The sequence below is a fragment of the Crocuta crocuta genome, unplaced genomic scaffold, assembly GCF_008692635.1.
Source record: "Crocuta crocuta isolate KB4526 unplaced genomic scaffold, BGI_CrCroc_1.0 scaffold5, whole genome shotgun sequence".
Taxonomy (NCBI): Eukaryota; Metazoa; Chordata; class Mammalia; order Carnivora; family Hyaenidae; genus Crocuta; species Crocuta crocuta.
This window is the reverse complement of record NW_027530500.1, coordinates 1,438,360-1,466,222: the sequence shown is the minus strand read 5'-3', so window position 1 is coordinate 1,466,222 and position 27,863 is coordinate 1,438,360. Positions and strand designations below refer to the sequence as shown.

The 27,863-nt window shown below is 43.9% G+C and overlaps 1 protein-coding gene and 1 long non-coding RNA gene across 3 annotated transcripts in view; both read right to left on the bottom strand.

The window, feature by feature from the left end:
* The window catches only part of LIMS2 (LIM zinc finger domain containing 2), a 45,935-nt gene extending 42,323 nt beyond the window's left edge, over nt 1-3,612 (bottom strand). Inside the window, exon 1 of the mRNA XM_077766753.1 lies at nt 3,415-3,612. The gene's annotated coding sequence lies outside the window, so the exon portion shown is untranslated. The remainder of the gene's footprint in view (nt 1-3,414) is intronic.
* Nucleotides 3,613-6,341: 2,729 nt separating this feature from the next.
* LOC144233720 (uncharacterized) overlaps nt 6,342-27,863 on the bottom strand; it is a 26,875-nt gene continuing 5,353 nt past the window's right edge. Inside the window, exons 3-6 of one of the 2 annotated variants that reach the window (XR_013335740.1) lie at nt 21,460-21,579; nt 20,613-20,656; nt 19,019-19,126; nt 6,342-7,808 (exon numbers count right to left, since the gene is read on the bottom strand). This is a non-coding gene — a long non-coding RNA (uncharacterized LOC144233720). Of the gene's footprint in view, nt 7,809-19,018; nt 19,127-20,612; nt 20,657-21,459; nt 21,580-23,396; nt 23,985-27,863 lie in introns of those variants that run through there. The other variant, XR_013335739.1, reaches the window with a different exon arrangement.

Genomic DNA, 27,863 nt, shown 5'->3' with positions numbered 1-27,863 from the left:
GTTTTCCTTTTAAAAGGTGTGAAGTTATAATAACCGCGAACGAGCCCCCCAGCCCCGCCGGGACGCCCCGCCCGGCGCTCCCCCGGCTGTCCCGGCGGCCCTAGAGCGCGAACGCGGGCGGGCGGACCGGGATTGGGGGGCACAGAGGGACACCGGTGCTCGGACCACCTCCCTGCTGCCTCCAAGCAGTGAGCTCCTGCTGCGGCCCCAGGGGAAGAGAGGTCACCTTCACGCTTCCATTCGGTACACAGCCATTTCTGCGCACCGACTCCCTCCTGGGGTCCTGGGGCCCCCCGGTCCACGCGGTCCCACCCTGGGGAGGCCAAGGTGAAGGGGTGCCCTTCTAGTCGTGAGCCTAGTCTACATACTGAGATACCAGACCAATGCCCTCCGCGCGAAATAACCATTGCACCCAAGTATGCGAGTAACCCCCAACCTCGCAAAAGGTACCTTCCAGTGGAGAACCGAGGACTCCTTTCTATGATGAAGCACTACTGACAAGATAGAGAAGAGCGTTTAAAGTGGCCCTGTGACTCAAACCATTGGCAGACTCTATTCGGAGAAAAATATTACATAAACAAAAAACCTTCGCTCACTCTACCTACAGGCAGATATTTCCAGCTGGTCTGTGGAGCGTAGCTTATAACTGGAAGCAGCCCAAATATCCTACTGTGAGGCCAGGGCTGAGCTGCCCAATCTATTCACCCTACTGAACATATGGCTTCTAGCTTGGCAACAGAGAAAGACCATCTAGAAGTGTCAGTGCAAAGGAGTAGCCCACAAATAAACAGCATTGCTCAGACCGGGGACTTGATGGTGACGTGCAGTTACACCTGCAGAAATGAGCTTGATGAAGGCATCTGTTCCCAAGTAGCTGGCATCTTGAAGCCAGAGCAGTTTGCACTTGTTAGTTCTTTTGCAGTGGTGTCCTAGCTAAGAGTGTTTCACTGTAACTGGCTCAAGCGTAAAGTATGGATGACTGTTTGGCTCATCTGCCTGTTTCAGAAGAAAGGATTTCCACAATTGCTGATAAAGACGAACGGGTGCGCTAGGGGCCGTGCACCAGAAATGGATGCCCGGCTGGATGGTTCGTTGAATGCTGGGGTTCTGTAGGCAGCAAAAAGGATGAAAAGTAGAAGGCAGAACGCCAAAGGGACCTGCTCCCTGTCTTGAGGGGTCCCACGCCAACCTGAAAGCCTGAACACCTCCTTTAGTGTGGTTGCTGAGCACAGGAGTACGTGCCCGTAGCCTCACCGACCACGCAGCATGCCTTGTTCTTAGGCGAAGGGCAGGCTCAGCAATAGCTCGGTGGCAGCTGTGGGCATCGCTCAGCTCTGCTGGAGATTGGAGGCTCCCCAGAGCCACGGGCCAGCCTCATAGAGATCTGCAGGAAAGAGCTGTAGTTGCCTGGCATGCTCACTCACACCCATTCGTTCCAGATAATCATGCTATTCAGCCCCTGGAGGTAGAGCAGTGAATGAGAGGACGCGCGGTAGGGGCGGACAGTAAATAAAACACAAACATGACTTCAGGCAGGGACGGGTGGCACAGAAAAAGACAACGTGGGGAGCTGCTTTAGACGGGAGGGCCAAGGAAGGCTTCTGAGGAGTGGCATTGAACTAAACCCTGAATGAGGAAAAGAGCCAGCAGGGGGAACAGCAAGGGCAGTGGCCCTGAGGTGGGAATGGGCTCAGGAGCTCAAGGTTAGAAAGAAGGAAGTGGGTCTGGAGAACCAGGAGGCAGGGGGCATGGGAAATAAGGGAGAGAGGCCAGGGGTCCAGAGCACGAGGGCCACACTATCGTTCAGATTCCACCTTAGGAAGGTGGAGGGTTCCAAGCAAGGACAGACACGACACCCTCTGGGGTTCAGGGGACTTCCCCATCACTCTGCATCTAGCTCACAGCCATACCTGAGCCAGCCCAGTGCCCAGGGATGATAGGCAGGGGTGAGGGTTTGTGGGGGCCAAGAGAGGGGCCAGGCTTCCTCTGACCAGACCAGCCTAATTAGTAACATGAGGATGGAGAGAAACTGGGGATCCTAAAATGCCTCAAGTGGCCTCCTCTGGTATCTAGATTCAAAGTCCCACCCCCACATGATGGTGGGGGCCAAGAAGGCCTTGCAGCCCTGAGCAAGCCTCAGGGTCTCTCGCCATGATCCAGGTCCCAGCAGGAGCCAGGGTGGCTTCCCAGCATGAAGGACCCGTGCAATGTCTGTTTAATGATGGCCCATGTGAAATGAAGGCACCCCAACAGTTCTGCCCAAAGGGCCTCTCCTGCCTGAATCTGGTTTAGGCATCTCCCCCTCGGGGCACTGGGGATAGCCACACTGGGCCACAATCAGGCAGGAGTGCCTAACCGGAACTAACCGGTCCAAAGTTAATTCCTGAAGTGGTGGGTGACCACCCCCAGGAAAGACAGGGAAGCACCTGGCCTCAAGGAGAAGGTGGGCCTGGCGGAAATGAACAGTGGATGCACATCCACCAGTATGCATTCACAGATAGCAGGTCATTTGCTGCCTTAACAATGAAACATTTCTATTTTGAAATGTGAGCATGTCTCAGATAGTGATCTGCTACTATACACATCATCTGACCAGCCCTTTCTTCTTGCTGGCCCAAGCAGGGCTCCGTGAAAGAAGTCTAACTACCATTATGGCAGAATCGTACGCCTTTAGCACTTGCAAAACGAAAGATAAGAGACGGAGGTTTTCTTAGCCTACAGAGAACACAGAACCCTTCTGAAGGTCTGGTTTACCCAGGGGTGTAACAGGACCACGGAGCTTCACAACTCCTGTGCAAAGACTGGCTGGCCTCGGACTCCAAAAGGAAAATGCCAGTTCTCTCTTACCTTAGCTCTGGAGTAGGCTTGATGCAACTCACAGATTTGGGACAAGAGTGGCCTAGCACAACCCCACAGAGTACTAGGCAATGCCACGTTCTGACACCTCAAAGCGTCATGGCGTGGGTCACCCAGCAAGAAATCACTTGTGCACTGTGACCACAGAGAACTTCACCTGCAGGGGCACCAGCCTCTCTCTGCTCCTAAGCACACCTCTCTTCCACACATGGGGTCCACTTTGCTCCCTCTTTCCCATTAGGACAGCCAACCCACCGTCCTTCCTGTCGGAGCAGCCTCTGTCCAGAATAAAAATCAGCTGTGCGCCCCCCCTCACCACACTCCCAAAACCCCAACCTGCCCAGACTTGGCCTCATCCGCAAAGGCCTGTCATCCAGCCAAGGTGAGCTGGTGTGTGAGGCTAAACCAGTGGGGCAGACCACCCTGGGGCTGTTCCTTCACCCCAACATTAGCAATATTATCACCCTCACTTAGAGGACAAAAGGGAATGGCAGGGACCACACCCCATGCACATCTGAAAGCAAAAAGCACCACTCAGACACCATGCAGCGTCTCTACCTCGAGGGGCTGAATCGCCACTCCACCTCCTTCAGCCGCTTCCTTCCCTGAGCACTGCCAGCACCTTCTCTGGAGGAAACAGCAGCTGCCCGGCCCGCCTGGCACGGCCACTTGGGGAAGGACTGGGCAGCAGCTGGGAGTGTCCAGCCGCCACGGGCACCCAGATGTTCCAGTGTGACCTCTCCCCGGGCAGGAGGCTTGACTCAGCTGGAGGGTGGGCCGGAGGCACCTTGGGGTCAGGAGAGGGTGGAGGAAGCCAGGAAGGAAAGGCCGGCCTCCCTGGGGAGGCGCCTGCAGGGCGGGCCACTGAAAGCCCATTCGCCCGCAAGCCCAGGAGCCGGTAGAACAAAGGAGCCACGGAGCCCTCCGCCTTCAGACACCAGAAAAGGGGCGGCTGCCCGGGTGGCGTCCATTCGGCAGCCGCTAAAATGAGCATTTACTAAACTCCTGAGTTCATGAGTCCCCGGGGAAGCCTGACGTTTAGGGCATGTATGCACGCCAAAACCGAGCCCTGCATGGGCACAGAGGAAAGAGAATCCGCAGCTCCTTTGAACAACCCAAGGACAGTGACTGAGACACCTTCTTGCCGGTGATTAGTTTCCCTGAAAGGAGACCTCGAGATGATCTGGAGGATTTTAATTATTTTCTAGTCTTCTGCTATACACATTTCATTGTGCTGGGAAACGCCCAGAAGTAGAAGCAAAAGGCCTTGAGTTTCACCCCCAAAGATGGGTGCTGACGATGCTCTGATTCCCGTCTTACTTGCGCAGTTATCATGCGCACAATTGTGATCCTTTGGTGCTTGCACTTTCACGCTGTTCCTTCATGGCAAGCATCCCGCCTGTGCGGCACTTATCAGAGCGGCCCCAGGGCACCGTTCTCACTGTGCAGTGCATAAACACGGTCCCCAGGTCCCCTCGGGCTCGTGCTATGTGGGGGCAGGTAGGGGGGCATTCACAGGCACCGTGAGCAGTTTGCAGATCCAGCTTTTATGAGGATAGCTGGGGTTGGGTGTGTTTTGTTTTATTTTGTTTTTCAGACAAATTTTATACCCTACCAGTCTGAAACTGTTTACTTTATGCAGCACGGCCCCCAACAGAGGGCTGCTAGATGGACAGCAGGCACTCAGCTGTTTGCTTCCACCAGCAATGCTGCGCTGCCTGTTGTGTAAAATAACCTGTGTCCTGTTAGGAATATGCTGCACACCAGCATGTAAACTCTCCAAGACAGACTCCTGCCTTGTTCGCTGCTCTAGCCGCTGGACCAAGGGCAGGGCCCTACTCAGAGAAGTTGCTCAGTAAATATTTGTTACTAAAAGCCGTTTTAAACATTCTTGGTGAGTTTCATACTCTTAGGAGCTGCCTGAATGTGAATGCGTATCACTCCCGTTGCTCAAAGCATCTCAGATTCCATTTTACTCAACACGTGTTGCCCTGAGCTGAATTTGTATGCATAAAAACGTTTACTTACACCCAGGGAATTTATAATATGAAGAAATCTTGGTGGAAAGAATTCTTTTAAAAACAGAATCTGTTTGCAAAGGCAGCTGGTGCTCAAACTCATCTTACGCATCCTGGACTTGAGCAGCTGTACAGGGTCCGAGGCTTGCCCCAGGACAGGCAGGGGTGGCGGCCGCCAAGGCACAGGGACTTTGACCAGCACGGATGCTGTTCCATCAAATGAGCATGTGTCAAATGAGGCCCAGGGCCCTGACCAGTGCCACCCAGGGAAGCGCAGTGCTGTAGGCCCATCTGCCTGTTAGGCTCCGGTCCGTTGGTGTGAGGCTCTCGCCTGAGGGCATGGCACATATCCACCACACGTTTTTTCCTCTGGGGACACCCCAAGGTGGCAATGTGAACAGGCTCGGAGCCCACGGGTTCTGCTGGGTGAGAAGTGGGTGGAGACACATGGTACAACAGGGCTGGGCCTGCACCTAATGTTACTCTGTGAAGCTCAGACGGGAAACCCACACTGCTCAAGGCAGGGTGGCGTGCTGGTCTGAAGAGCACAGATCGTCCAGTCTCACACCTACTAACTGTATCTTCTCAGGCAGCTGCTTCCTCACTCCGGGCCTCAGTCTGCTTATCTGTAAAATAGAGCAGATAAGAATAGTACCTCCTTCATAAAGAAATTCATGGGGATTAAATAAACTCACCTATGTAAGCAGTTCTCAAACTTCTTGGTCTGTTGTTTTACACTCTTTTTTTTTCTTAATGTTTATTTATTTTTGAGAGAGAGAGAGAGCATGAGCAGGGGAGGGGCAGAGAGAGAGAGAGAGAATCTGAAGCAGGCTCCAGGCTNTCTCTACCTCGAGGGGCTGAATCGCCACTCCACCTCCTTCAGCCGCTTCCTTCCCTGAGCACTGCCAGCACCTTCTCTGGAGGAAACAGCAGCTGCCCGGCCCGCCTGGCACGGCCACTTGGGGAAGGACTGGGCAGCAGCTGGGAGTGTCCAGCCGCCACGGGCACCCAGATGTTCCAGTGTGACCTCTCCCCGGGCAGGAGGCTTGACTCAGCTGGAGGGTGGGCCGGAGGCACCTTGGGGTCAGGAGAGGGTGGAGGAAGCCAGGAAGGAAAGGCCGGCCTCCCTGGGGAGGCGCCTGCAGGGCGGGCCACTGAAAGCCCATTCGCCCGCAAGCCCAGGAGCCGGTAGAACAAAGGAGCCACGGAGCCCTCCGCCTTCAGACACCAGAAAAGGGGCGGCTGCCCGGGTGGCGTCCATTCGGCAGCCGCTAAAATGAGCATTTACTAAACTCCTGAGTTCATGAGTCCCCGGGGAAGCCTGACGTTTAGGGCATGTATGCACGCCAAAACCGAGCCCTGCATGGGCACAGAGGAAAGAGAATCCGCAGCTCCTTTGAACAACCCAAGGACAGTGACTGAGACACCTTCTTGCCGGTGATTAGTTTCCCTGAAAGGAGACCTCGAGATGATCTGGAGGATTTTAATTATTTTCTAGTCTTCTGCTATACACATTTCATTGTGCTGGGAAACGCCCAGAAGTAGAAGCAAAAGGCCTTGAGTTTCACCCCCAAAGATGGGTGCTGACGATGCTCTGATTCCCGTCTTACTTGCGCAGTTATCATGCGCACAATTGTGATCCTTTGGTGCTTGCACTTTCACGCTGTTCCTTCATGGCAAGCATCCCGCCTGTGCGGCACTTATCAGAGCGGCCCCAGGGCACCGTTCTCACTGTGCAGTGCATAAACACGGTCCCCAGGTCCCCTCGGGCTCGTGCTATGTGGGGGCAGGTAGGGGGGCATTCACAGGCACCGTGAGCAGTTTGCAGATCCAGCTTTTATGAGGATAGCTGGGGTTGGGTGTGTTTTGTTTTATTTTGTTTTTCAGACAAATTTTATACCCTACCAGTCTGAAACTGTTTACTTTATGCAGCACGGCCCCCAACAGAGGGCTGCTAGATGGACAGCAGGCACTCAGCTGTTTGCTTCCACCAGCAATGCTGCGCTGCCTGTTGTGTAAAATAACCTGTGTCCTGTTAGGAATATGCTGCACACCAGCATGTAAACTCTCCAAGACAGACTCCTGCCTTGTTCGCTGCTCTAGCCGCTGGACCAAGGGCAGGGCCCTACTCAGAGAAGTTGCTCAGTAAATATTTGTTACTAAAAGCCGTTTTAAACATTCTTGGTGAGTTTCATACTCTTAGGAGCTGCCTGAATGTGAATGCGTATCACTCCCGTTGCTCAAAGCATCTCAGATTCCATTTTACTCAACACGTGTTGCCCTGAGCTGAATTTGTATGCATAAAAACGTTTACTTACACCCAGGGAATTTATAATATGAAGAAATCTTGGTGGAAAGAATTCTTTTAAAAACAGAATCTGTTTGCAAAGGCAGCTGGTGCTCAAACTCATCTTACGCATCCTGGACTTGAGCAGCTGTACAGGGTCCGAGGCTTGCCCCAGGACAGGCAGGGGTGGCGGCCGCCAAGGCACAGGGACTTTGACCAGCACGGATGCTGTTCCATCAAATGAGCATGTGTCAAATGAGGCCCAGGGCCCTGACCAGTGCCACCCAGGGAAGCGCAGTGCTGTAGGCCCATCTGCCTGTTAGGCTCCGGTCCGTTGGTGTGAGGCTCTCGCCTGAGGGCATGGCACATATCCACCACACGTTTTTTCCTCTGGGGACACCCCAAGGTGGCAATGTGAACAGGCTCGGAGCCCACGGGTTCTGCTGGGTGAGAAGTGGGTGGAGACACATGGTACAACAGGGCTGGGCCTGCACCTAATGTTACTCTGTGAAGCTCAGACGGGAAACCCACACTGCTCAAGGCAGGGTGGCGTGCTGGTCTGAAGAGCACAGATCGTCCAGTCTCACACCTACTAACTGTATCTTCTCAGGCAGCTGCTTCCTCACTCCGGGCCTCAGTCTGCTTATCTGTAAAATAGAGCAGATAAGAATAGTACCTCCTTCATAAAGAAATTCATGGGGATTAAATAAACTCACCTATGTAAGCAGTTCTCAAACTTCTTGGTCTGTTGTTTTACACTCTTTTTTTTTCTTAATGTTTATTTATTTTTGAGAGAGAGAGAGAGCATGAGCAGGGGAGGGGCAGAGAGAGAGAGAGAGAATCTGAAGCAGGCTCCAGGCTCTGAGCTAACTGTCAGCACAGAGCCCGACAGGGGCTTGAACTCACTAACTGTGAGATCATGACCTGAGCTGAAGTCAGACGCTTAACTGACTGAGCCACCCAGGCACCCCTGGTTTTACACTCTTAAAAAGTACTGAGGATACCAAAGAGATTTGATTTATGTGGGCTGCACCTATCAATTCTTACCATCTTAGAAATTAAAATGAAACATTTTTTTTAACCAGCTATTAGTTCATTTTAAAGTCAGTGAGAAAACTATTACATATTAATATAATGTATCTTTAGGAAAACTACTTTCCAACGAAAAATAATTACTGCGACACCTGTACCCAGCCACCACAAAGCAGCAGAGACCAGACCAAATATCTGAAACAGACAACATATAGAAAACGTATGTGTTCGGGGTGCCTTTGTAGCTCAGTCATTGGGTGTCCGACTTCGGCTTAGGTCATGATCTCACGGTTCGTGGGTTCGAGCCCCACATCGGGCTCTGTGCTGACAGCTGGCTCAGAGCCTGGAGCCTGTCTTTGGATTCTGTATTTCTCTCTCTCTGACTTTCCCCTGCTCACGCTGTCTCTCTCTCTCAAAAATAAATAAACATTAAAAAAAAAAAATAAGAACAGGGGCACCTGGGGGGCTCAATTGGTTAAGTGTCCGACTTCGGCTCAGGTCATGATCTCACGGTTTGTGAGTTCGTGCCCCATGTCGGGCTTTGTGATGACAGTCTGGAGCCTGCTTCAGAATCTGTGTCTCCCTCTCTCTCTGACCCTCCCCTGCTCTCTCTCTCTCTCAGAAATAAACATTTTTTAAAAAATAAGAATAAAAGAAAGATTTGAGAATTTTAAAAAAAGAAAGAAAAGAAAGAAAGAAAGAAAGAAAACCTATGTGTTTAAGACCCTGAACATCAAGCAACAAAGGACAATGATCAAGAGACAGGAAACAAACAGGTGAACCTGTGACTGTCCCAGCTCAGTGCTTCCAGGGCATCTCCAGGCCTTCATCCATGGAAGAGGAAGCCAGGCGGACACGAACGGACTCCATTAGTCAGAGACGGAGCTGAGAGTCCAGGGGACCAGAGCAGCTAGACTTTGCAGGACTGGTCCTGGAATGGAGGGACAGAGCCCCAAAAGTCTGTAGAGGCTCCCTCTCAAGTCCTGGACTGAGCACTGATAAGCACGTGTGTGCGTGTGTGCTCTAGGACAGGAAAGAGCCACTTGGCACTCACACAAGGCAAAGAATGATGCCTATTTCCACCAGCCATATGGGGAAATCCCAGCATAGAATAGAAACTACCTACACTGAGCAGAGAGGGAGACTGAAGAATGTGAAGAAAACCTCAGGGACCTGTAACACTATCTCAGAAGAGTAAAATGTTGATGCCAGTAACTGCCTAAGCTAAATATAATATGACTTTTTCACACAAGGCAAAGAATGATGCCTATTTCCACCAGCCATATGGGGAAATCCCAGCATACAATAGAAACTACCTACACTGAGCAGAGAGGGAGACTGAAGAAAGTGAAGAAAACCTCAGGGACCTGTAACACTATCTCAGAAGAGTAAAATGTTGACGCCAGTAACTGCCTAAGCTAAATATAATATGACTTTTTAGAGCAAACACTTAAAAACAATCTATGCAAAGAGGTACACCAAAAGAATACCATAGATAAATCAAAGTGGAATTCTAAAAATATTCAAGAGTTACATAAGGAGGCAAGATAAACAGGAATGATCTGTTGATACACACACAACTTGGACATATCTCAAGGTCATTATACCCAGTGGAAAAAACCCATCTTAAAAGATTATATACTGGATGAATCCATTCATAAAACATCCTTGAAATAACAAAACTATAGAGAATGAAAATGGATGAGTGGTTGTCAGGGATTTGGAATGACTGGGGCAGGGGTGAGTGTGACTATAAGAGTTTTCTGATTCATTAATGTGGGCTATCTTTCCATTTATTAGATTTTAATTTCATTAAGCAGTGTTTGTAGTTTTAAGCATATGACTCTCACACTCCTTTAGTTTATTCCTAAGCATTTTATTATTTTTGATGTGATTCTATGTGGAGTTGTTTAATTCCCTTTTCAGATTTTTCATAATGTATAAAAATATAATTAAAGATTAATCTTGTATCCTTACAACCCTGCTGAACTTGTTAATTATTCACAGTAGTTTCATAAGGGGTTTCTTAAGCTTTTCTATACACCAGAAGTCACCTGCAAACAGAGATAGTTTTACTTCTTCCCTTTTATTATCGATGACTTTTATTTATTTTTCTCCTTATCTTCCCTGGCTAGAATATCCAGTACACAGTTGAATAGAAATCTTGTTCCAAATCTTAGGCTGAAAGTACAGTCTTTCACCATTAAACATATTAGCTGTGGGTTTTTCATAAATCCCTTTATCATGTTGAGGACTTTCTCCTCCATTCTTGATTGTTTGCATGTTTTATTTGTCAGATGCTTTTCCTATATCAGAAAGATTAAAAGATCATATCACCTTTGTCCTTCATTCTATTAATACAGTATATTACATTGATGTTCATATATTATTCCAACTTTGTTTTCCTGGGATAAGCCACTTGGTCATGGTGTGTATCCTTTGTGTATGTTGCTGGATTTGGTTGCTAAGATTTAGTTGAGGATTTTCGTGTATTCATAAGAAATGTGGGTCTGTAGTTTTCTTTTTTTGTGATGTCTTTCTTTAGTTTTGGAATCAAGTCCTTGATCTCACAGTATGAGTTGGGAAGTGTTTTCTTCTATTTTTGGAAAAGTTTGTGAAGGGTTGGAGTTAATTCTTTAAACATTTGGTAGAGTTCCTTAGTGAAGCCTCTGGTCCTGGGTTTTCCTTTGTGGGTAGTTTCTTTTTTTTAATCATTTATTTTTATTTTTTAGTTTACATCCAAGTTAGTTAGCATATACTGCAATAATGATTTCAGGAGTAGAATCCAGTGACTCATCCCCTATGTATAACATCCAGTGCTCATCCCAACAAGTGTCTTCCTCAATGCCCCTTGCCCATTTAGCCCATCCCCCCAACCCACAACCCCTCCAGCAACCCTCAGTTTGTTCTCTGTATTTGAGTCATTTATGTTTTGTCCTCCTCCCTGTTTTTATATTATTTTTGCTTCCTTTTCCCTATGTTCATCTGTTTTGTATCTTAAATTCCACGAGTGAAGTCACATGATATTTATCTTTCTCTGACTAATTTCACTTAGCATAATACCCTCTAGTTCCATCCACGTTGTTGCAATTAGCAAGATTTCATTCTTTCTGACTGCTGAATAATACTCCAGTGTGTGTGTGTGTGTGTGTGTGTGTGTGTGTGTACATCACATCTTTATCCATTCATCCATCAATGGACATTTGGGTTCTTTCCAGACTTTGGCTACTGTTGATAGCACTGCTATAAACATTGGGGTACATGTGCCCCTTTGAAACAGCACACCTGTATCCCTTGGATAAATACCTAGTAGTACAATTGCTAGGTCATGGGGTAATTCTATTTTTAATTTTTTGAGGAACCTCCATACTGTTTTCCAGAGCGGCTGCACCGGTTTTCATTCCCACCAGCAGTGCAAGAGTCCCCTTTCTCCGTATCGTGGCCAACATCTGTCATTGCCTGAGTTGTTAATTTTAGTCATTCTGACAGGTGTGAGGTGATATCTCATTTGGTTTTGATTTGTATTTCCCAAATGACGAGTGATGTTGAGCATTTTTTCATGTGTCTATTAGCCCTCCGGATGTCTTCTTTTCAAAAATGTCTATTTATATCTTTTGCCCATTTCTTCACTGGATTATTTGTTTTTTGGGTGTTGAGTTTGATGAGTTCTTTATAGATTTTGGATACTAACCCCTTATCTGATTTGTCATTTGTAAGTATCTTCTCCCATTCCTTCAGTTGCCTTTTAATTTTGCTGATTGTAGTGGTAGTTTTTAAATTACTAATTCAATCTCTTTATTTATTATGGGTCTATTCAGATTTTCAGTTTCTTCTTGAGTCAGTTTTGGTACTTTATGTGTTTCTATGAATGTATCCATTTTGTCCGGATTATATAGTTGGTGGTGTAGAACTGTTCACGCTTTTCTCTTACAATCTTTTTTACTTTTGTAAGATTGAAAGTAATGTCCTCTCTTCCATTTCTGATTATAGTCATTTGAGTGTTTTTTTCTTGGTCAGTTAAGCTAAAGGTTTGTCAGTTTTGTTGATATTTTCAAAGAACCAACCTTTGGTTTCATTGGTTTTTTTTCTTTTCTTTTTTTTTTCTTTTTTCTTTTCTCTCCTCTATTCATTTATTTACACTCTGATCTGTATTGTGTCCTTCCCTTCTGCTTGCTTTGGATTTAGTTTGCTCTTCACTTCCTAATGTCTTAAGGTAAAAAGTTAGGTTATTGATTTAAGATCTTTCTTCTTCTGTAATGTAGACTTTTTTTAAAATTTTTTTTAATGTTTTATTTATTTCTAGGAGAGAGAGAGAGACAGCGTGAGCAGGGGAGGGTCAGAGAGAGAGGGAGATACAGACTCTGAAACAGGCTCCAGGCTCTGAGCTGGCAGTCAGCAAAGAGCCCAACGCGGGGCTCGAACCCACAAACCGTGAGATCATGACCCAAGCGAAAGTCGGATGCTTAACCGACTAAGCCACCCAGGCGCCCCTGTAATGTAGACTTTTATAGGTATAAATTGTCCTTTCAGCACTGCGTCTCCTGCATCCCTTAAGTTTCTGTATGTTTGTCTTCATTTTCATTTAAAATATTTTCTCATTTCTTTTTTTATTTATTCTTTGACTCATTTGTTCTTTGGGAATGTGTTACTTAATTTCCACATATTAATAAATTTCCCAAATTTCCTTCTGTTACTGATTTCAAGATTCATTCTGTTGTGGTCAGAGAACTTACTTTGTAGAATATCAATCATCTTTGACTTACTGAGCTTTGTCTTAATGGTCTAGAATATGATCTATTCTGGACAATGTTTCATGTGTGCATGAGAAGGAGGAACATGTAATCTGCTGTTGTTGGGTGCAGTGGTCTAGAGCTGTGTCCTTCCTTTTTTTGTGTTATTGTTATACCTACTTGATCCCTCTATATTGTAAGCCCCCGAATACATTGTTTTAATGATTACTTTACATAATCTTAGGTCTTTCTAAAAATCTGTGAAATGAAAGTGAAACAATTATATGTTTATAGAGTTTATTATATTAACCTTCTTATTTAGCATTTGTGATTCTATTTCTTCTTGTAGACGTGAGTTACCATTCAGTGTCATACCTTAATCCAAAACTGCTGTGTTCCCATCTACTTCCTTTGTGCTATTATTGTTACATAACATTTTTACAAAATGATGACTCATATTGTGTTTCTGTATGTAGAAAGCCTAGCAATATGGATACATACCTATGTCTTAGATCATTACTTTTTAAATCAGTTTAGAGAAAAGAAATATATGATTATACTGCATTTTGTAATTACCTACCTTTATTGCTACTGTTTTTCATGTGGATTTGAGATACTATCTGGAATCATTTGCTTTCGGTCTGAAGAACTTCTAGTGTTTCTTATAAGTCAGGCTGGCCAGCAATAAGTTCTTTCAGCTCTGTTTTATTTTGTCTTTATTTCCTGATAGTTTTCATGGATATAGAATTACTGGTTGACAAGTTTCCACTTTAAGCACAATGAATATGTCTTTTGGCCTTCACTGTTTCTAATGAAACATCAGCTGTCGCTCTTAATGCACTTTCCTTACATGTGATGAATTGTTTTCCTCTTGCTGCTTTTAAGACTTTATCTTTATTTTTCAACCTTGTGACTATGATATGTGTAGGCATGCATCTCTTTGTGTTTATCCTACCTTAAGCTCATTCTTCTTGAACGTACAGATTAATGCTTTTCATCAAATTTGGGGACTTTGCAGCCATGACTCCTTCTAATAATTTCTTTGCTCCTTTCTCTCTCCACTATGCATATGTTGATACATTTAATGGTGTCTCACATTTCTCTGAAGGTCTTATCATTTTTATTTTTTCTCCCCATTTTACATATTCAATTATCTTTATTTCTATGTCTTCAAACTCCTTGATTCTTTCTTCTGCCAACTCAAATCTACTATTGAAACTCCCAGTAAATTTTTTTATTTTAGTTATTGTACTTTGCATCTCCACAATTTCTATTTGGTTCTTCTTTATAATTTCTATCTCTTTGTTGATATTCTCTACCTGATGAGATATTGTCATCAATTCTTCCTTTAATTCTTTATGTATTTTCCATTAGTTCTTCAAGAAGATTTACAATGGCTGGGGAGGATTATTTTTTTTTGTGAGAGAGAGAGAGAGAGGGTGTGTGTGAGTGCATGACTAGGGGAGGGGCAGAGGGAGAGAGAGAATGTTAAGCAGGTGATGCAGGGGCTCATGACCATGAGATCATTACCTGAGCCACAACCAAGAGTCAGACTCTTGAGTCACTGAGGTGCCCTACAATCCTACAATGACTGTTTTGAAGTATGTGTCTACTAAGTCCCACAACTGGACCCCTTCAAAAGCAGTTTGTATTGGTCACTCTTTCCTGTGTGTGGGTCACAATTTTCTCTTTCATTGCATGTCTCAAAATTTTTTTGTCAAAAACTGACATTTTAGATATTATACTGTAGCCACTCTGGATACTAATTACCTCCCTCCCCCAAGGGTTGATGTTTTGGCTTGCTTGGTCATTTATTTATTTGTACAGTGACTTGCTGAACTAAGTATGTAAAGCCTATTTCCCCTGTAGTGTGCAGCTTCTGATGTTCCTACTCAGATTTTGTCTTGTTTTTATCTCTTAGCCTGCCTTTCTAGCAGTCATCTCTGGGGATGCACAGGCCACTTACTGGTCAAAGATTTTTTACTTTTTACCATTGAAAGTGTGTAAGGCTTGGATGCTATCACAGCTTGAGGGATTTATTTATTTGTTGGCTGGTTGGTTGGCTAATTCGTTTTTACCCATGTGCAGCCAGAGACCAGTAGCTTGGATTTTCCCCCTCTGATCATCCTAAAATTGCTCAGCCTTGGCCATGCACAGCCTTCCAGACTCCAAGGGATATGTATGATTTTATGTCAAAGCCTGGCTTCCCAGGCATTGTCCCTGTATCAGAGTAGCTTAGTTCAACTGGTGTTTGGTTAGAAGCTGCACTTAAGACCCTTGTATCAGCAAGGCTTCCTCCCTGTGTTGATGATCTGTCTTCATGCAGCCTGGGGAGTGTTTCCAAATCTGTTCCATGTCCTGCTGTGATTTCTTCTCAGTGGGTCAATGTTTTATATACAAACTTCCTGATGCCCAGGGCTGACTGTGATCTGAGGAGCGCTCTTCTTGGTTATCTCTTTCCCTGGTTCTATTAAACCTCTGCCATTTTGCTTGCTGCCACTAGTATCATGTAGTTATAAGTGTCCCTCCCCCCCCCATTGCTCTTGACCAAAATCTCCATTGTTTTCAACAATACCCTCAGACAGAATTTCCCACTCTCTGTTCCAAATACAGTCAGTCCCCCTCAGACAGAGCTGGGGGTTCTTAATCCTTGTAGCCTGACTCTCCCCTGGACAGAATCTCTGCACCCTGCACAGGATGTAGACTTGGGGACAGCAACCCAAACACTTCTCTAAAAGCGCTCTCTGGAGTGATGGCACTCCTGTTCGAGGCTTGCCTCCCCTTGGTGTGGAGGCTCCCCCTATAAGCCAGCTGGGGTGCTGGGAGGGACTGAGGTCCCGGCATTCATGGCTCGCTCAGGTGTAGGAGAGCTTCTACTCTACATGTGGGGCCTGGGAGTGGGGAGCCCTCCTCTTCTCAGCTGCCCCAAGTAGAGTACGTGGAATAGCATTTCTGGAAGATGGAGCTGGCAGGGAGGAAACGGGCTGTGACTCAGTTGCCACAGCTTTCTTACTGAGATTTAGTAGATTTTCTTGAATGACTATTTTTCCATTTGCTGTATGCACTTAGGATAATTTCCAGGACTTTAAATGATTGTTTTTCATAGCTTTCTCCAGTTAAATGTTGTTTTCTTGTGGAGTGAGTCCACCATGCCCTTTACTCCAATATTCCAAAAACAAGTTCACCTCTGTGATTTCTTTTACTGACTTTTCACCTAGCAGTGTTGACAGCCTAAACTTTCCTGGTCATTATCTGCACTTTGCTAGTCAAGGTTTCTCATAACTTACCCTGTAAGATGGTCTACCAGTTTTTTTCATTTCTAATTTTAAAGCTGCGAGAAACAATTTTGTCTTTCAAATTATTTAGATTATTAAATTATTTAAATCATCCAATTCCTTTTTCTTCAAATTCTGAATAAATGGTGTTAAAGTGATAATGCAACTGAACTGGAACAGTATTACTTGAAAGTACTTAAAATTATTTGAAAAAAATTGAAAATATGCATAACAGTAAGCTAAAGTAGGGGCACCTGGGTGGCTCAGTCAGTTAAGCATCTGACTTCGGCTCATGTCATGATCTCACAGCCTATGGGTTCAAGCCCTGCATCAGGCTCTGTGCTGATAGTTTGGGGCCTGGAGCCTGCCTCAGATTCTGTGTCTCCCTCTCTCTCTGCCCTGCTCACATTCTCTTTCAAAGAATATATGAATACAATTTTCCTTCATGTCTTCACTTCTGATTAAAAAATAATCTCAGAGAGACACTAGTCTTGATCACAAAATAAGGCTGCTCTCATTAGATCTGACCTGGTTATTTTCACAGGGTCATTTATCACAGGCCTTCCTGAGTTTGCTCTGTTGCAAGTTTTCAAAAGAAACCTTAGGTTGAGGGGTGCCTCGGGGGCTCAGTCAGTTAAGCGTCCAACTTTGGCTCAGGTCATGATCTCATAGTCCATGAGTTCGAGCCCCATGTCAGTGTCTGTGCTGACAGCTCAGAGCCTGGAGCCTGTCTTCGGATTCTGTGCCTCCCTCTCTCCTGGCCCCTCCCCTGCTCACACTCTGTCTCTCTCACTCTCAAAAATATATAAACATAAAAAAAGAAAAGAAAAGAAACCTCACGTTGTACTTTTAAAAGCTTCTCAGTGAGCTCCTTCGGTGCAGACCTGGTACCTCCTTGTGAATCAGCAGCTGAGGAGACGCCGGCACTTGCCACGGCCAACGCAAAACCCAGGGAGTCAAGACTGAGAAGAAGGACCATGTTAGTCTGAAGGTGGCGGGGCAGGGTGGTTCTGTAAGATTAAGAGGCGTACACACCATTTAGGAAACTGATGAAAGCCTACTGCAAATGATGGTCTTTGTCCATTCTCAGTGAGGCAGATCAGATTCCGACGTGATGGGCAGCCCGTCGGGGAAATACCTGCACAGGTCGGGGAGGAGGGTGAAGACCCAGCTGGTGTGTTCTGGCAGCGGACAGAGGCGTCTACTACAAAGGGAACCTGCTTGTTTACTCCAGACTCTGTTCCTCCAGACCCAGAAGACATTCTCAGTGAGAAAGCCACAATTTGGTCCCACCACATCCTGACCAGCACAGTTCAGGCTTCTCGATTCTTTCACATTCCCTGCCCCCAATCATGTATCGTACATAAAGTATGTGCACAGCAGACTGCATGTTTTTTAATTAAATGGTCAATGGTATGTTTGGGTCAACATCAAGCAGAGATGGGATGGGGAAAAATATCGTTCTGTGAAAGTGCCCCCTTTCTCCATTAGCAGCACATTCATGCAGCCCTTATCTTTATATTCCAGTAACTTACTCTGCTCTCACTGCCTAACAAAAAAAGAACATAAAAACCCTTGCATACTGGGGCACCTGGGCGGCTTGGTCAGTTAAGTGTTCAATTCCTGTTTCAGCTCACATCACAATCTGAGTGTTCACGGGTTCAAGCCCCACGTTGGGCTCTGCACTGACAGAACAAAGCCTGCTTGGGATTCTCTCTACCTCTCTCTCTCTGTTCCTACCCCACTCGCTCTCGCTCTCTCTCTCTTTCTCTCTCTCTCACACACACACACAAAATAAATAAACTTTAAAATAAAACTTAAAAAAAAACCCTCATGTACCTTGTTCGATTGGAGAATTTTAATGTTTTTCATTTATCATTGTAAAACCAAGGGCAATTTGCTAACTTTTTTTGCAGGTAGCTGTTACATATAGGGCACTCTGTCTTTAAGTAGGGATAAATTACTCTAAAAGAAATGAATCCTAGAGAGCTTCCCCCTCAAGTCAAGTGCCTGGTTGTTTAAATAAACTTGTTTAAAAAAATAATAGGGGCACCTGGGTGGCTCAGTCAGTTAAGCTTCTGACTCTTGGTTTCAGCTCAGTTCATGATCTCATGGTTAATGAGTTCGAGCCCCTTATCAGGCTCTGTGCTGACAACATGGAGCCTGTTTGGGATTCTCTCTCTCTCAGCTCTTCCCATGCACAGGCTCTCTCTCTCAAAATAAATAAACAAACTTAAAAAAAAAAAAAGAAAATGGGGCACCTGGGTGGCTTAGTCAATTAAGTGTCTGACTCTTGATCTCGGCTCAGGTCAGGATCTCATGGTTCGTGAGCTCAAGCTCCACATAGGGCTCCTCACCAACAACGTACAGCCTGCTTGGGAATNCCTGGGTGGCTCAGTCGTTTGAGCATCCCAGGGTCATGGGATCAAGCCCCATGTCAGGCTCCACACTGACCGTGATGCCTGCTTGGGATTCTCTCTCTCTCCCCTCTACCCCTCTCCCCTGCTCACACCCTCTCTCACTCTCTAACATTAAAAAAAAAAGATAAAATTTAAAAATAATAATAAAGAATAAAAATTTTAAAAAGTAAAATCAAAGCTTCTTGAGTCTAGGAAACCAAGCAAAGAGTCTGCCATCAGGTCTCACGTGCAGCACCTGAGACTTGGGGGATTCTTCTCTTTTCATGGTTCCCAAAATACCCTGCAGTCTTGGGCCTGCCAAGAGGGGACCTTCCTTATTCTCCTACAAGGCCAGGCAACCTGTAAACCAGGAACCAGGTTCCAAAAAGGATTTTGTAAGCACTGGCTGCACCACACCAACCTTAGCTTCTTAAAAGTGTCCGGTCACATCTGGTTAGAAGCTCATCATTCTCAAATATGACCGTCTAGGCAGTGCTCTGGGCCCATAGCTACTGTTTCCAATAGCCTCCTGTAAACAAGGACAGATTCTTACTGAATTTATGACAGTAACTTGCATTGCTAAGAAAATAAGAGTACTCAATAAGAATTTCGAATCTAGAGTCATCAGGAAAAATAAGGTGTCATTTACAAATGGTAGATTAGTGTTTGTAAAATCATAGTCTACCAAATTGTTACAAGTTGCAAATAACCTAAAAAAAGAAATAAATTCCTTATATGTTAGACAAGATCATTAAACACATAATTAACCCTATTTTCAAAGAAGAGTAGGCAAAAACAAATGCTCTGTGGTTTTCCAGGTGTCCTCTTGGAAATTTAGAGACAATTTTAGGCACAGAAGATACCTGATGGAGAATCATTCTCAGATATGACATTCCAGGTGAGACCTTGGAAGTTTTATTTTATTTTGTGTTATATTTTACTTATTTTTTATACTGGGAAGGCAAAATCAAAGTTATCAGATTTGGATACTTAAGACAGGAATCAAATCATGGGGTGCTTGAGAAACAATATTTGGCTATTCATTTTAAAGTGATAATAAACCATTAGAACGTTTTAAAAAATAAACCTGGAAGGTGTACATGATTGCAAAGAACATTGGCCTATTCCTAAATGAGAAGCTTTGTCTTCCTAAATAATCAAAGACTTAGTAAGTCAATATACACCAGAGAAGGCTATCCTGCTAAGAGGAATCCTTTTTGTTGCCTGGGTACATTAAATAACAGAATAAATAGTCCTTCATGTTGTAGGTGAAGGCAATAAAATGTAAGCCAAGAGAACAACCCATCAAATTGAGAAACTAAGACTTTAAATTTTCAAACTCAAGTACTGTAAAAATAGGCAAATAAAATTCATTTCCAAATTTTGTCTTTCATTTCACTTTTTACCTAATTTTTAAAAATGTTTTTTACTTATTTTATTGAGAGAGAGAGACAGAGTGTGAGCAGGGGAGGGACAGAGGGAGAGGGAGACACAGAATCCGAAGCAGGGTCCAGGCTCTGAGCTGTCAGCACAGAGCCCAATGCGGGGCTCGAACTCATGAACTGTGAGATCATGACCTGAGCTGAGGTCTGAATGCTCAACCAACTAAGCCACCCAGGCCCCCCTCATTTCACACTTTTATATTCTGGAACAAACATGCTTTAGTCCAATCTCAGATGTCCGTTCTATAAACAGAATAAACAAAATACCACAGACTGAGTGGTTTATGAGCAACAGATACCCACTTCTCACAGTTCTGGAGACTGGAAGACCGAGATCAGGATGCGAGCAAGGTAGGGTGAGGGCCCCTTCTGGGTCACAGATTTCTCTTATCCTCACATGGAGCCAGGGGCTAGGGATCTCTCTGGAGCCTATTTTATTTCTTTTTTAACTATCACAACACTTAGAGAAAACTTTTATTTCAGTGTCTTTTCAATCTTCAAATACCTGTGTTTATACATGTGAATGTGGTGGAAGACGGTGAAATGGGGGGAAGGGACCGAGAGCACACTCACCGTGATGTACAGAATTGCTGAGTCACCATACTGTACACCTGAAACTAAAATAACATTGAATGTTAATGATACTTCAATTAAATAAAACACTGGAGCCTCTTTTATAAAAGCACTAATCCCATTCATGACTCAAGCCCCTCCCAAAACCCTCCGTCCTAATATCACCATTTTTGGAGGTTAGGACTTCAACATATGAACGTTAGGGGGGCACACTGAGACCATGGCAGAGGGGGTCCACATAGTCAGAACTAATTTCACAGTGTGACTGAGATGTTCTTAACATGCAGTGTGTTCACTGTTTCTATTGCCAGGTACCACAGTAAGTAAGTGCTTAAAGGCTTTCTTGGTTTCAATTGCCAATATAATAAATATCAATAGTTAGAACCACACACACACAAAAGCTTTTGGGGTCCCCAAAGAGCTTGAAGGGTGCAGAAGAGGGACGGAGAGCCACTCCATCCCTTTGGGACAAAACTACTGCTTTCCCTTGAGAAACAGAAATGTCTCAGTTGTGTTTCACCAAAACCATGTCTCTTAGCGTGTAACCGAAACCACATACTAATGATCATTTTAACCGAAGTAGCTAACTTCTAGTTCACGGACAGTGGAGGGTGGGTCACTGCACTGTCTGTCACAGGCTAGCACTTTGCCACAGATGGACTAGCAGAGCCCATGAACATGGGCAGCACAGCTCCACATGCCTCATCTCTCCTTTACACACTTCTCAAAGTGCCTGAAATGAGTATGCTCATTATAGACACAAAGGCACAGCCCTCTGGAGCAAATACAAATAAGAAGCAAAAGAATAGAAAATTTAAATTATGCCAATGATTAAGCATTCTCTTACTTGGAGATAGATGATGCAAGTATCTATCTAGTGAACAGCCATTAATTAACTCAGTGTAGTAGAACTCCAAGCATTTAAATGACACAAACATCTTGGCAATTATCTTCAAGTGGACATACCCTGAAACATAATTACCACTGAAATAAAGTTTGTCAGAATAATAATCGGACTTGGTTAAATACAAACATATATGTTTCATAATCTTAAACAGGTAGTATAAATAATGCTAGCTTGTTTGATCACAGGATATGCATAAACTCAAGAAGAATATACCGAAGTAGAATAAAAACATAAGCTTATGTTATACCTAATGCTCAGAGACTACATAGCTGTTTTTATTAAACCAAAAATATTAAACTAGTCTCATATGGGGCACCTGGGTGGCTCAGTTGGTTAAGCATCCAACTCTTGATTTCAACTCCGGTCATGATCTCACAGTTCATTTGTGAGATCAAGCCCCACATCAGGGGGGATTCTCTCACCGTCTCTCTCTCTGACCCTCCCCTGCTCTCGCTCTCTCTCTCAAAATAAATAAATAAACTTAAAAACTAAATAGTCTCATTTGCCTAAATAGTGTGGACTTATTCTTAAACTATTTCTGAATTAATTTCTATGTTTTTTTTCTTTTTGCTCTTTGAAAGCATTAAAAGTTTGCATTCCTTAACTTCTGGAAATTGTTAGCAATATTTCCATTTATATAAGGTGATTAATTATCTCTAAGCCAATCAGAATAGAGCTCCTTTAATTTAGATTTTATAATCTAATTTGGCAACACTGTCCAGAAGTAGAAAACTCCCACACTCACAATGAGAAGTAAAGCCTTTCTGAACTACAGAGACATCCATCAACATGCAGATAGACACAGATAGTTGTTTATAGCTCTAATATCGAAAAGTTCAGCCCTGGTCAACAGTAAACACAGGTTAACAGAATTCACTGCTAACCAGAATTCTCTTGCTATATCAAGAGCTGATCTGGGTTTGAATCCTTAACTGATTTCAGCTCAACGTAGACAAACAGAAAACAGTAACAAACAAGATTTGTTTTCATCTTTTACCCAGCAAAGACAAGATCTCTAGAACTTAAATGTTTACAGACTGTGAAGCCAAAAGAAAGCAGCTCCAGAAATCAAGTGACTACTCAAAAAAAAATCAAAATAGAATCCTTACTGTGCTACTGACGGACACGAGTCCAGAGCACAGGACCAGAAGTCGGAGACACCACTGGTCTCCAAATCACCAGCCAGGAACAGAGAGGCTCATCACGTGGGTGGGGTAAACAGGGATCCCACCACAGGCTTTGCTCCTACACAAATCATGGCAATCCCTACCAAAATGCCATGAGTCAGAAAACTGCCAAAAATAAAATGCACCAACAATTAAGGAAATGGTTTTACTCAGAATATTGCACTAGGGAGAATGTTCATTAATGAAACATATCTCAAAAAGGAAGGAGCCTGGGGTAGACATAGGGTCGTGAGGGAAGAGCACGGGAGGTGAGCCCTGTCTCAGAATATGTGAGGACAGGGGGTCTTTTAACAGAACGTGAAATTGGGGAGAACTTCTCAATTGTCACTGCTTTCCAGAGCACAGGGTGCAGATGAAGTTCATTGCGGTACACTTTGAGGTCAGCTTCATATCTGTAGCTCTCGTCATATTTTCATTGCTAATGTATAGTTTTACCCAGTTCAGTGGACTTGATCCCTCTCTTTCATGAGTCAGAAAACGCTATGATATGTCAGTTTCATCTTTTCCAGCTTCTTTAGATGCCGATGGTGCTACTGTGGACTGAGAAAGCAAGTCTTCCATTTTTAAGCCAAAAATCCATTTTAAAAGTTTTTTAAAGTAATATAAATTTTATTTGAGTTAGAATAAAATGTTAAATGCTAAAATAGTAAGTTTTAGCTTTTAAAAAAAGTAAATGTAGACCTAGCTGGAGCAATCAGATAAGAAAAATAAATAAAAGGCATCCAAATTAGCGAAGAGGAAGTAAAACTGTCACCATTTGTTGATAACAAGATACTATGCATAAAAAACTCTAAAGACTCCACCAAAAACCTATTAGAATTGATAAACGAATTCAGTAAGGTTGCAGGACACAAAATTAATATACAGAAACCTATTGAATTTCTATATACTCATAATGAAGTAGAAGAAAGAGAAATTAAGAAAGCAATCACATTTACAATTATACCCAAAAGAATAAATACCTGGGAATAAACTTAACCAAGGATATGAAAGACCTTACTCTGAAAACATATAAGACATTGATGAAAGAGATTAAGATGACACAAACAAATGGGAAGACACTCCATGTTCACGGATTAGAAGAACAAATACCATTAGGGGCACTTGGGTGGCTCAGTCAGTGAAGTATCCAACTTGGGCTCAGGTCATGATCTTGCAGTTAGTGAGTTCAAGCCCTGCATTGGGCTCTGTGCTGACAGTTCAGAGCCTGGAGCCTGCTTGGGATTCTGTGTCTTCTTCTCTCTCTTCTCCTCCCCAGCTTGCACTCTCTTTCTCGCTCTCAAAAATAAACATTAAAAAAATTAAAATAAAATAAAATGTCCATACTACCCAAAGCAATATACAGATCCAATGCAACCCCTACCAAAACGCCAACAGCATTTTTAACAGAACTAGAACAAATAATCCTATAATGTGTATGGAACCACAAAAGACCCCAAATAGCAAAGCAATCTTGAGAAAGATAAACAAAGCTGGAGGTATCACAATCCCAGATTTCAAGATACACCATCAAGTTATAGTAATCAAAACGGTATGGTACTGGAACAAAAACAGACACAAAGATTCATGGAACAGAATAGAGCCTAGAAATAAACCCACACTTGTATGGTCAAGTAATCTATAACAAAGAAGGCAAGAATATACAATAGGGTAAAGTTAGTCTTTTCAATAAATGGTGTTGGGAAAACTGGATGGCTACATGCAAAAGAATGAAACTGGACCACTTTCTTACACCATACACGAAGATAAACTCAAAATGAATTAAAGACAGGGGTGCGCTTGTATGGCTCAGTTGGTTACGTGTCCAACTCTTGATTTCGCCTCAGGTCATGATCTCACAGTTCATGAGTTTGAGCCCCAGGTCGGGCTCTGTGCTGACATTGGGACCCTGCTTGGGATTCTCTCTCTCTCCCTATCTCTCTGTCCCCCACCACCTCCCCTGCCCCCCACCTTGCTCACTCTGTATTTCTCTCTCAAAATAAATAAACTTCAAAAATAGATTAAAGGTTGAAATGTGAAACCACAAAACTCCTAAAAGAAAACAGAGGCAGTAATCTCTTGGACATCAGCCTTAACGACATATTTATGGCTATGTCTCCTTAAGTGAAGGAAACAAAAAGAAAAATAAAATAGAAACCTTTTTCACAGTGAAGGAAACGATCAGCAAAATGAAAAGGCAACCTACTGAATGGGAGAAGATATTCGCAAATTGTCTATCTTATAAGAGGTTAATATCTAAAACATATAAAGAACTTATACAACTCAACACCAAAAAAACCAATCTGATTGAAAAATGGGCAGAGGACCTGAATAGACATTTTCCCAAAGAAGACATACAGACAGCCAACAGACATGTGAAAAGATGCTCAATATCACCAAGCAGCAGGAAACCGCAAATCAAAACCACAATATCACTTCACACAGGTCAGAACGGCTAATATCAAAGTCAAGAGATCAAGAAATAACAAACATTGTCAAGAATGTGGAGAAAAGGAAGCTTTTGTGCACTGTTAGGGGAAATGTAAGTTGGTGGCAATTGCTGTGGAAAACGGTATGGAGGTGTCTCAAAAAATTAAAATTAGAAATACCACACGATCCAGTAATTCCAATAAGGGCTATCTACTCAAAGAAAAAAAACCCACTGATTTGAAAAGATATATGCACCCCTGTGTTTATTACAGGATTATTTACAATGGCCACAATGTGGAAGCAACCCAAGTGTCACCAACAGATGAACAGATAGAAAACAATGTGTGTGTATATGATGTCTGTGTGTGTGTGCGCACACGCACACACATACTTAAAATATTACTCAGCCATAAAAAAAAAAAAAAGAATGAAATCTTGTCATTCGCAACACATGGATGGACCCAGAAGGTCTTACGCTAAGTGGAATAAGTCAGAACGACAAATACCATATGATTTTACTTACATGTGAAATGTAGAAAAGAAAACCAACCAAGCAACCAACACACAGACTTTTTTTTTTTAATTTATATCCAAGTGGGCATATGGTGCAACAGTGATTTCAGGAGTAGTTTCCTTAATGCTCCTCACCCATTTAGCCCATCCCCCCTCCCACAACCCCTCCAGCAACCCTGTTTGTTCTCTGTACTGAAGAGCCTCTTATGTGTTGTCCCCCTCCGTTTTTATATTCTTTTTGCTTCCCTTCCCTTATGTTCATCTGTTTTGTATCTTAAAGTCCTCATAGGAGTGAAGTCCTATGATATTTGTCTTTCTCTGACTAATTTCGTTTACCATAATACCCTCTAGTTCCATCCACGTAGTTGCAAATGGCAAGATTTCATTCTTTTTGATTGCTGAGTAATGCCCCATTGTATTTATATACCACATCTTCTTTATCCATTCATCCATTGATGGACATTTGGGCTCTTTCCATACTTTGGCTATTGCTGATAGCGCTGCTATAAACATTGGGGTGCATGTGCCCCTTGGAAACAGCATACCTGTATCCCTTGGATAAATACGTAGTAGCAACACACGGTTTCTTAAAATCCAGAGAACTGATGGTTGCCAGAGGGGAGGTGTATGGGGAGCAGGTGAAATAAATAAAGGGGGTTAAAAGGTACAAACTTTCAGTTATAAAATAAGTCATGAAGATGAACAGCATAGCAGAAATATAGTCGATAATATTGTAATAGCACTGTACTGGGACAGACAGTGAACACCCTTAGCACGGCAAGCACTGCATAATGGATAGAACTGTCAAGTCAGGCACCTGGGCGGCTCAGTGGCTATGCATCTGACTTCAGCTCAGGTCATGATCTCGGGGTTCGTGAGCTCGAGTCCTGCATTGGGTGAACTCGAGCCCCACTCGAGCCCTGGGTGAGCCAAACTTCTTTCTCACTCTGTCTCCCTCTCTCTCTGCCTTTGTGGGATTCTCTCTTTCTCTGCCCCTCGCTCACTTGCACCCTCTCTCTCTCTCTCAAAAAAAAAACCTGTCAAATCAATATGTTGTACACCTGAAACTAACAGAACATTGTATGTGATATTTCAATAATTCTGAAAAACGAAGAAAGGCTCACTAAACATGGGCCTCATAAACAATGAAAGCACTGTAAAGGGAGAAGGATGTGGGATACCAGTTTTAGTGGCAAAGTCCCATCACTAACACCATACACCCTATTGCCTATTTCTTGTTTCCTTTTTCCTTCAAAGCAAAACCAACTTCATACTATATGTATTATCTACACATATAGATATATCATAATAGATATTTTCTATTTGTTTGTTTATTGTCAGCTTCTCTCTACTAGAATGTAAGTTCCTGGAAGGTGGGGATTGTTTGTGTGATGACTGCTAATTCTCAAACCTTAAAATGGACACTGCTCTATAGTAGGCTCTCAGTAAATAGTTTTTGAATGAGTCTCAGATTGTCAAAACTTTAAAGAATGATAATGCCTTAAAAGAATGATAATGGTGATGTTTTAGAGAAATGGACATTCTCATATACTATTTTGTAGATAAATGGATGAATTTTCTACAGAACAGGCTGGCCATATATAAAAAATTTAAGTTAAGTTCTTGAAAAAATTTTAATAATATTTCAGAATAAGAAGATAACGTGCATTTTTACAAGTTTGTTTATTTATTTTGAGAGAGGAGAGTGAGAGGGGGAGGAGCAGAGAGAGAGAGGGAGAATCCCAAACAGAGAGAGAATCCCAAGGAGCCTCTGGCACTGTCAGCACAGAGCCAGACGCAGGGGTCAGTTTCATGAACCGTGAGATCATGACGTGAGCCAAAATCAAGAGTCAGATGCTCAACCGACTGAGCCACCAGGCGCCTGCAACAGTGTGTACTTTTAAAAACACGAAATTCAGCACAAGACCAGCTACGTTCACTGTTTGGGCCATAGAAAGGTCCCCTCAATTCAGCCTGTGTGTTTCCCTCAGCCCTTCTTTGGGAGTAGGCAGTGCCCGCCCCCCTGCCCCCTGGGCCACCCACAAAGGCCCGGTCCCCCACAGGCAACAGCAGGGGCGCCCTTAGGTTAAAGCAAGCCAAATCCACAAGGCCTTGCTACGCAGTGAGAAACCCTGTGACGGGTGCTTCGGGGCTGCTCTGACTGCGCCAGCTCCTGTGTGAGACGGCCCGTTTCCTTGGTCTTCCCCTCCCCCCCCCCCCCCCCCCCCCCCCCCG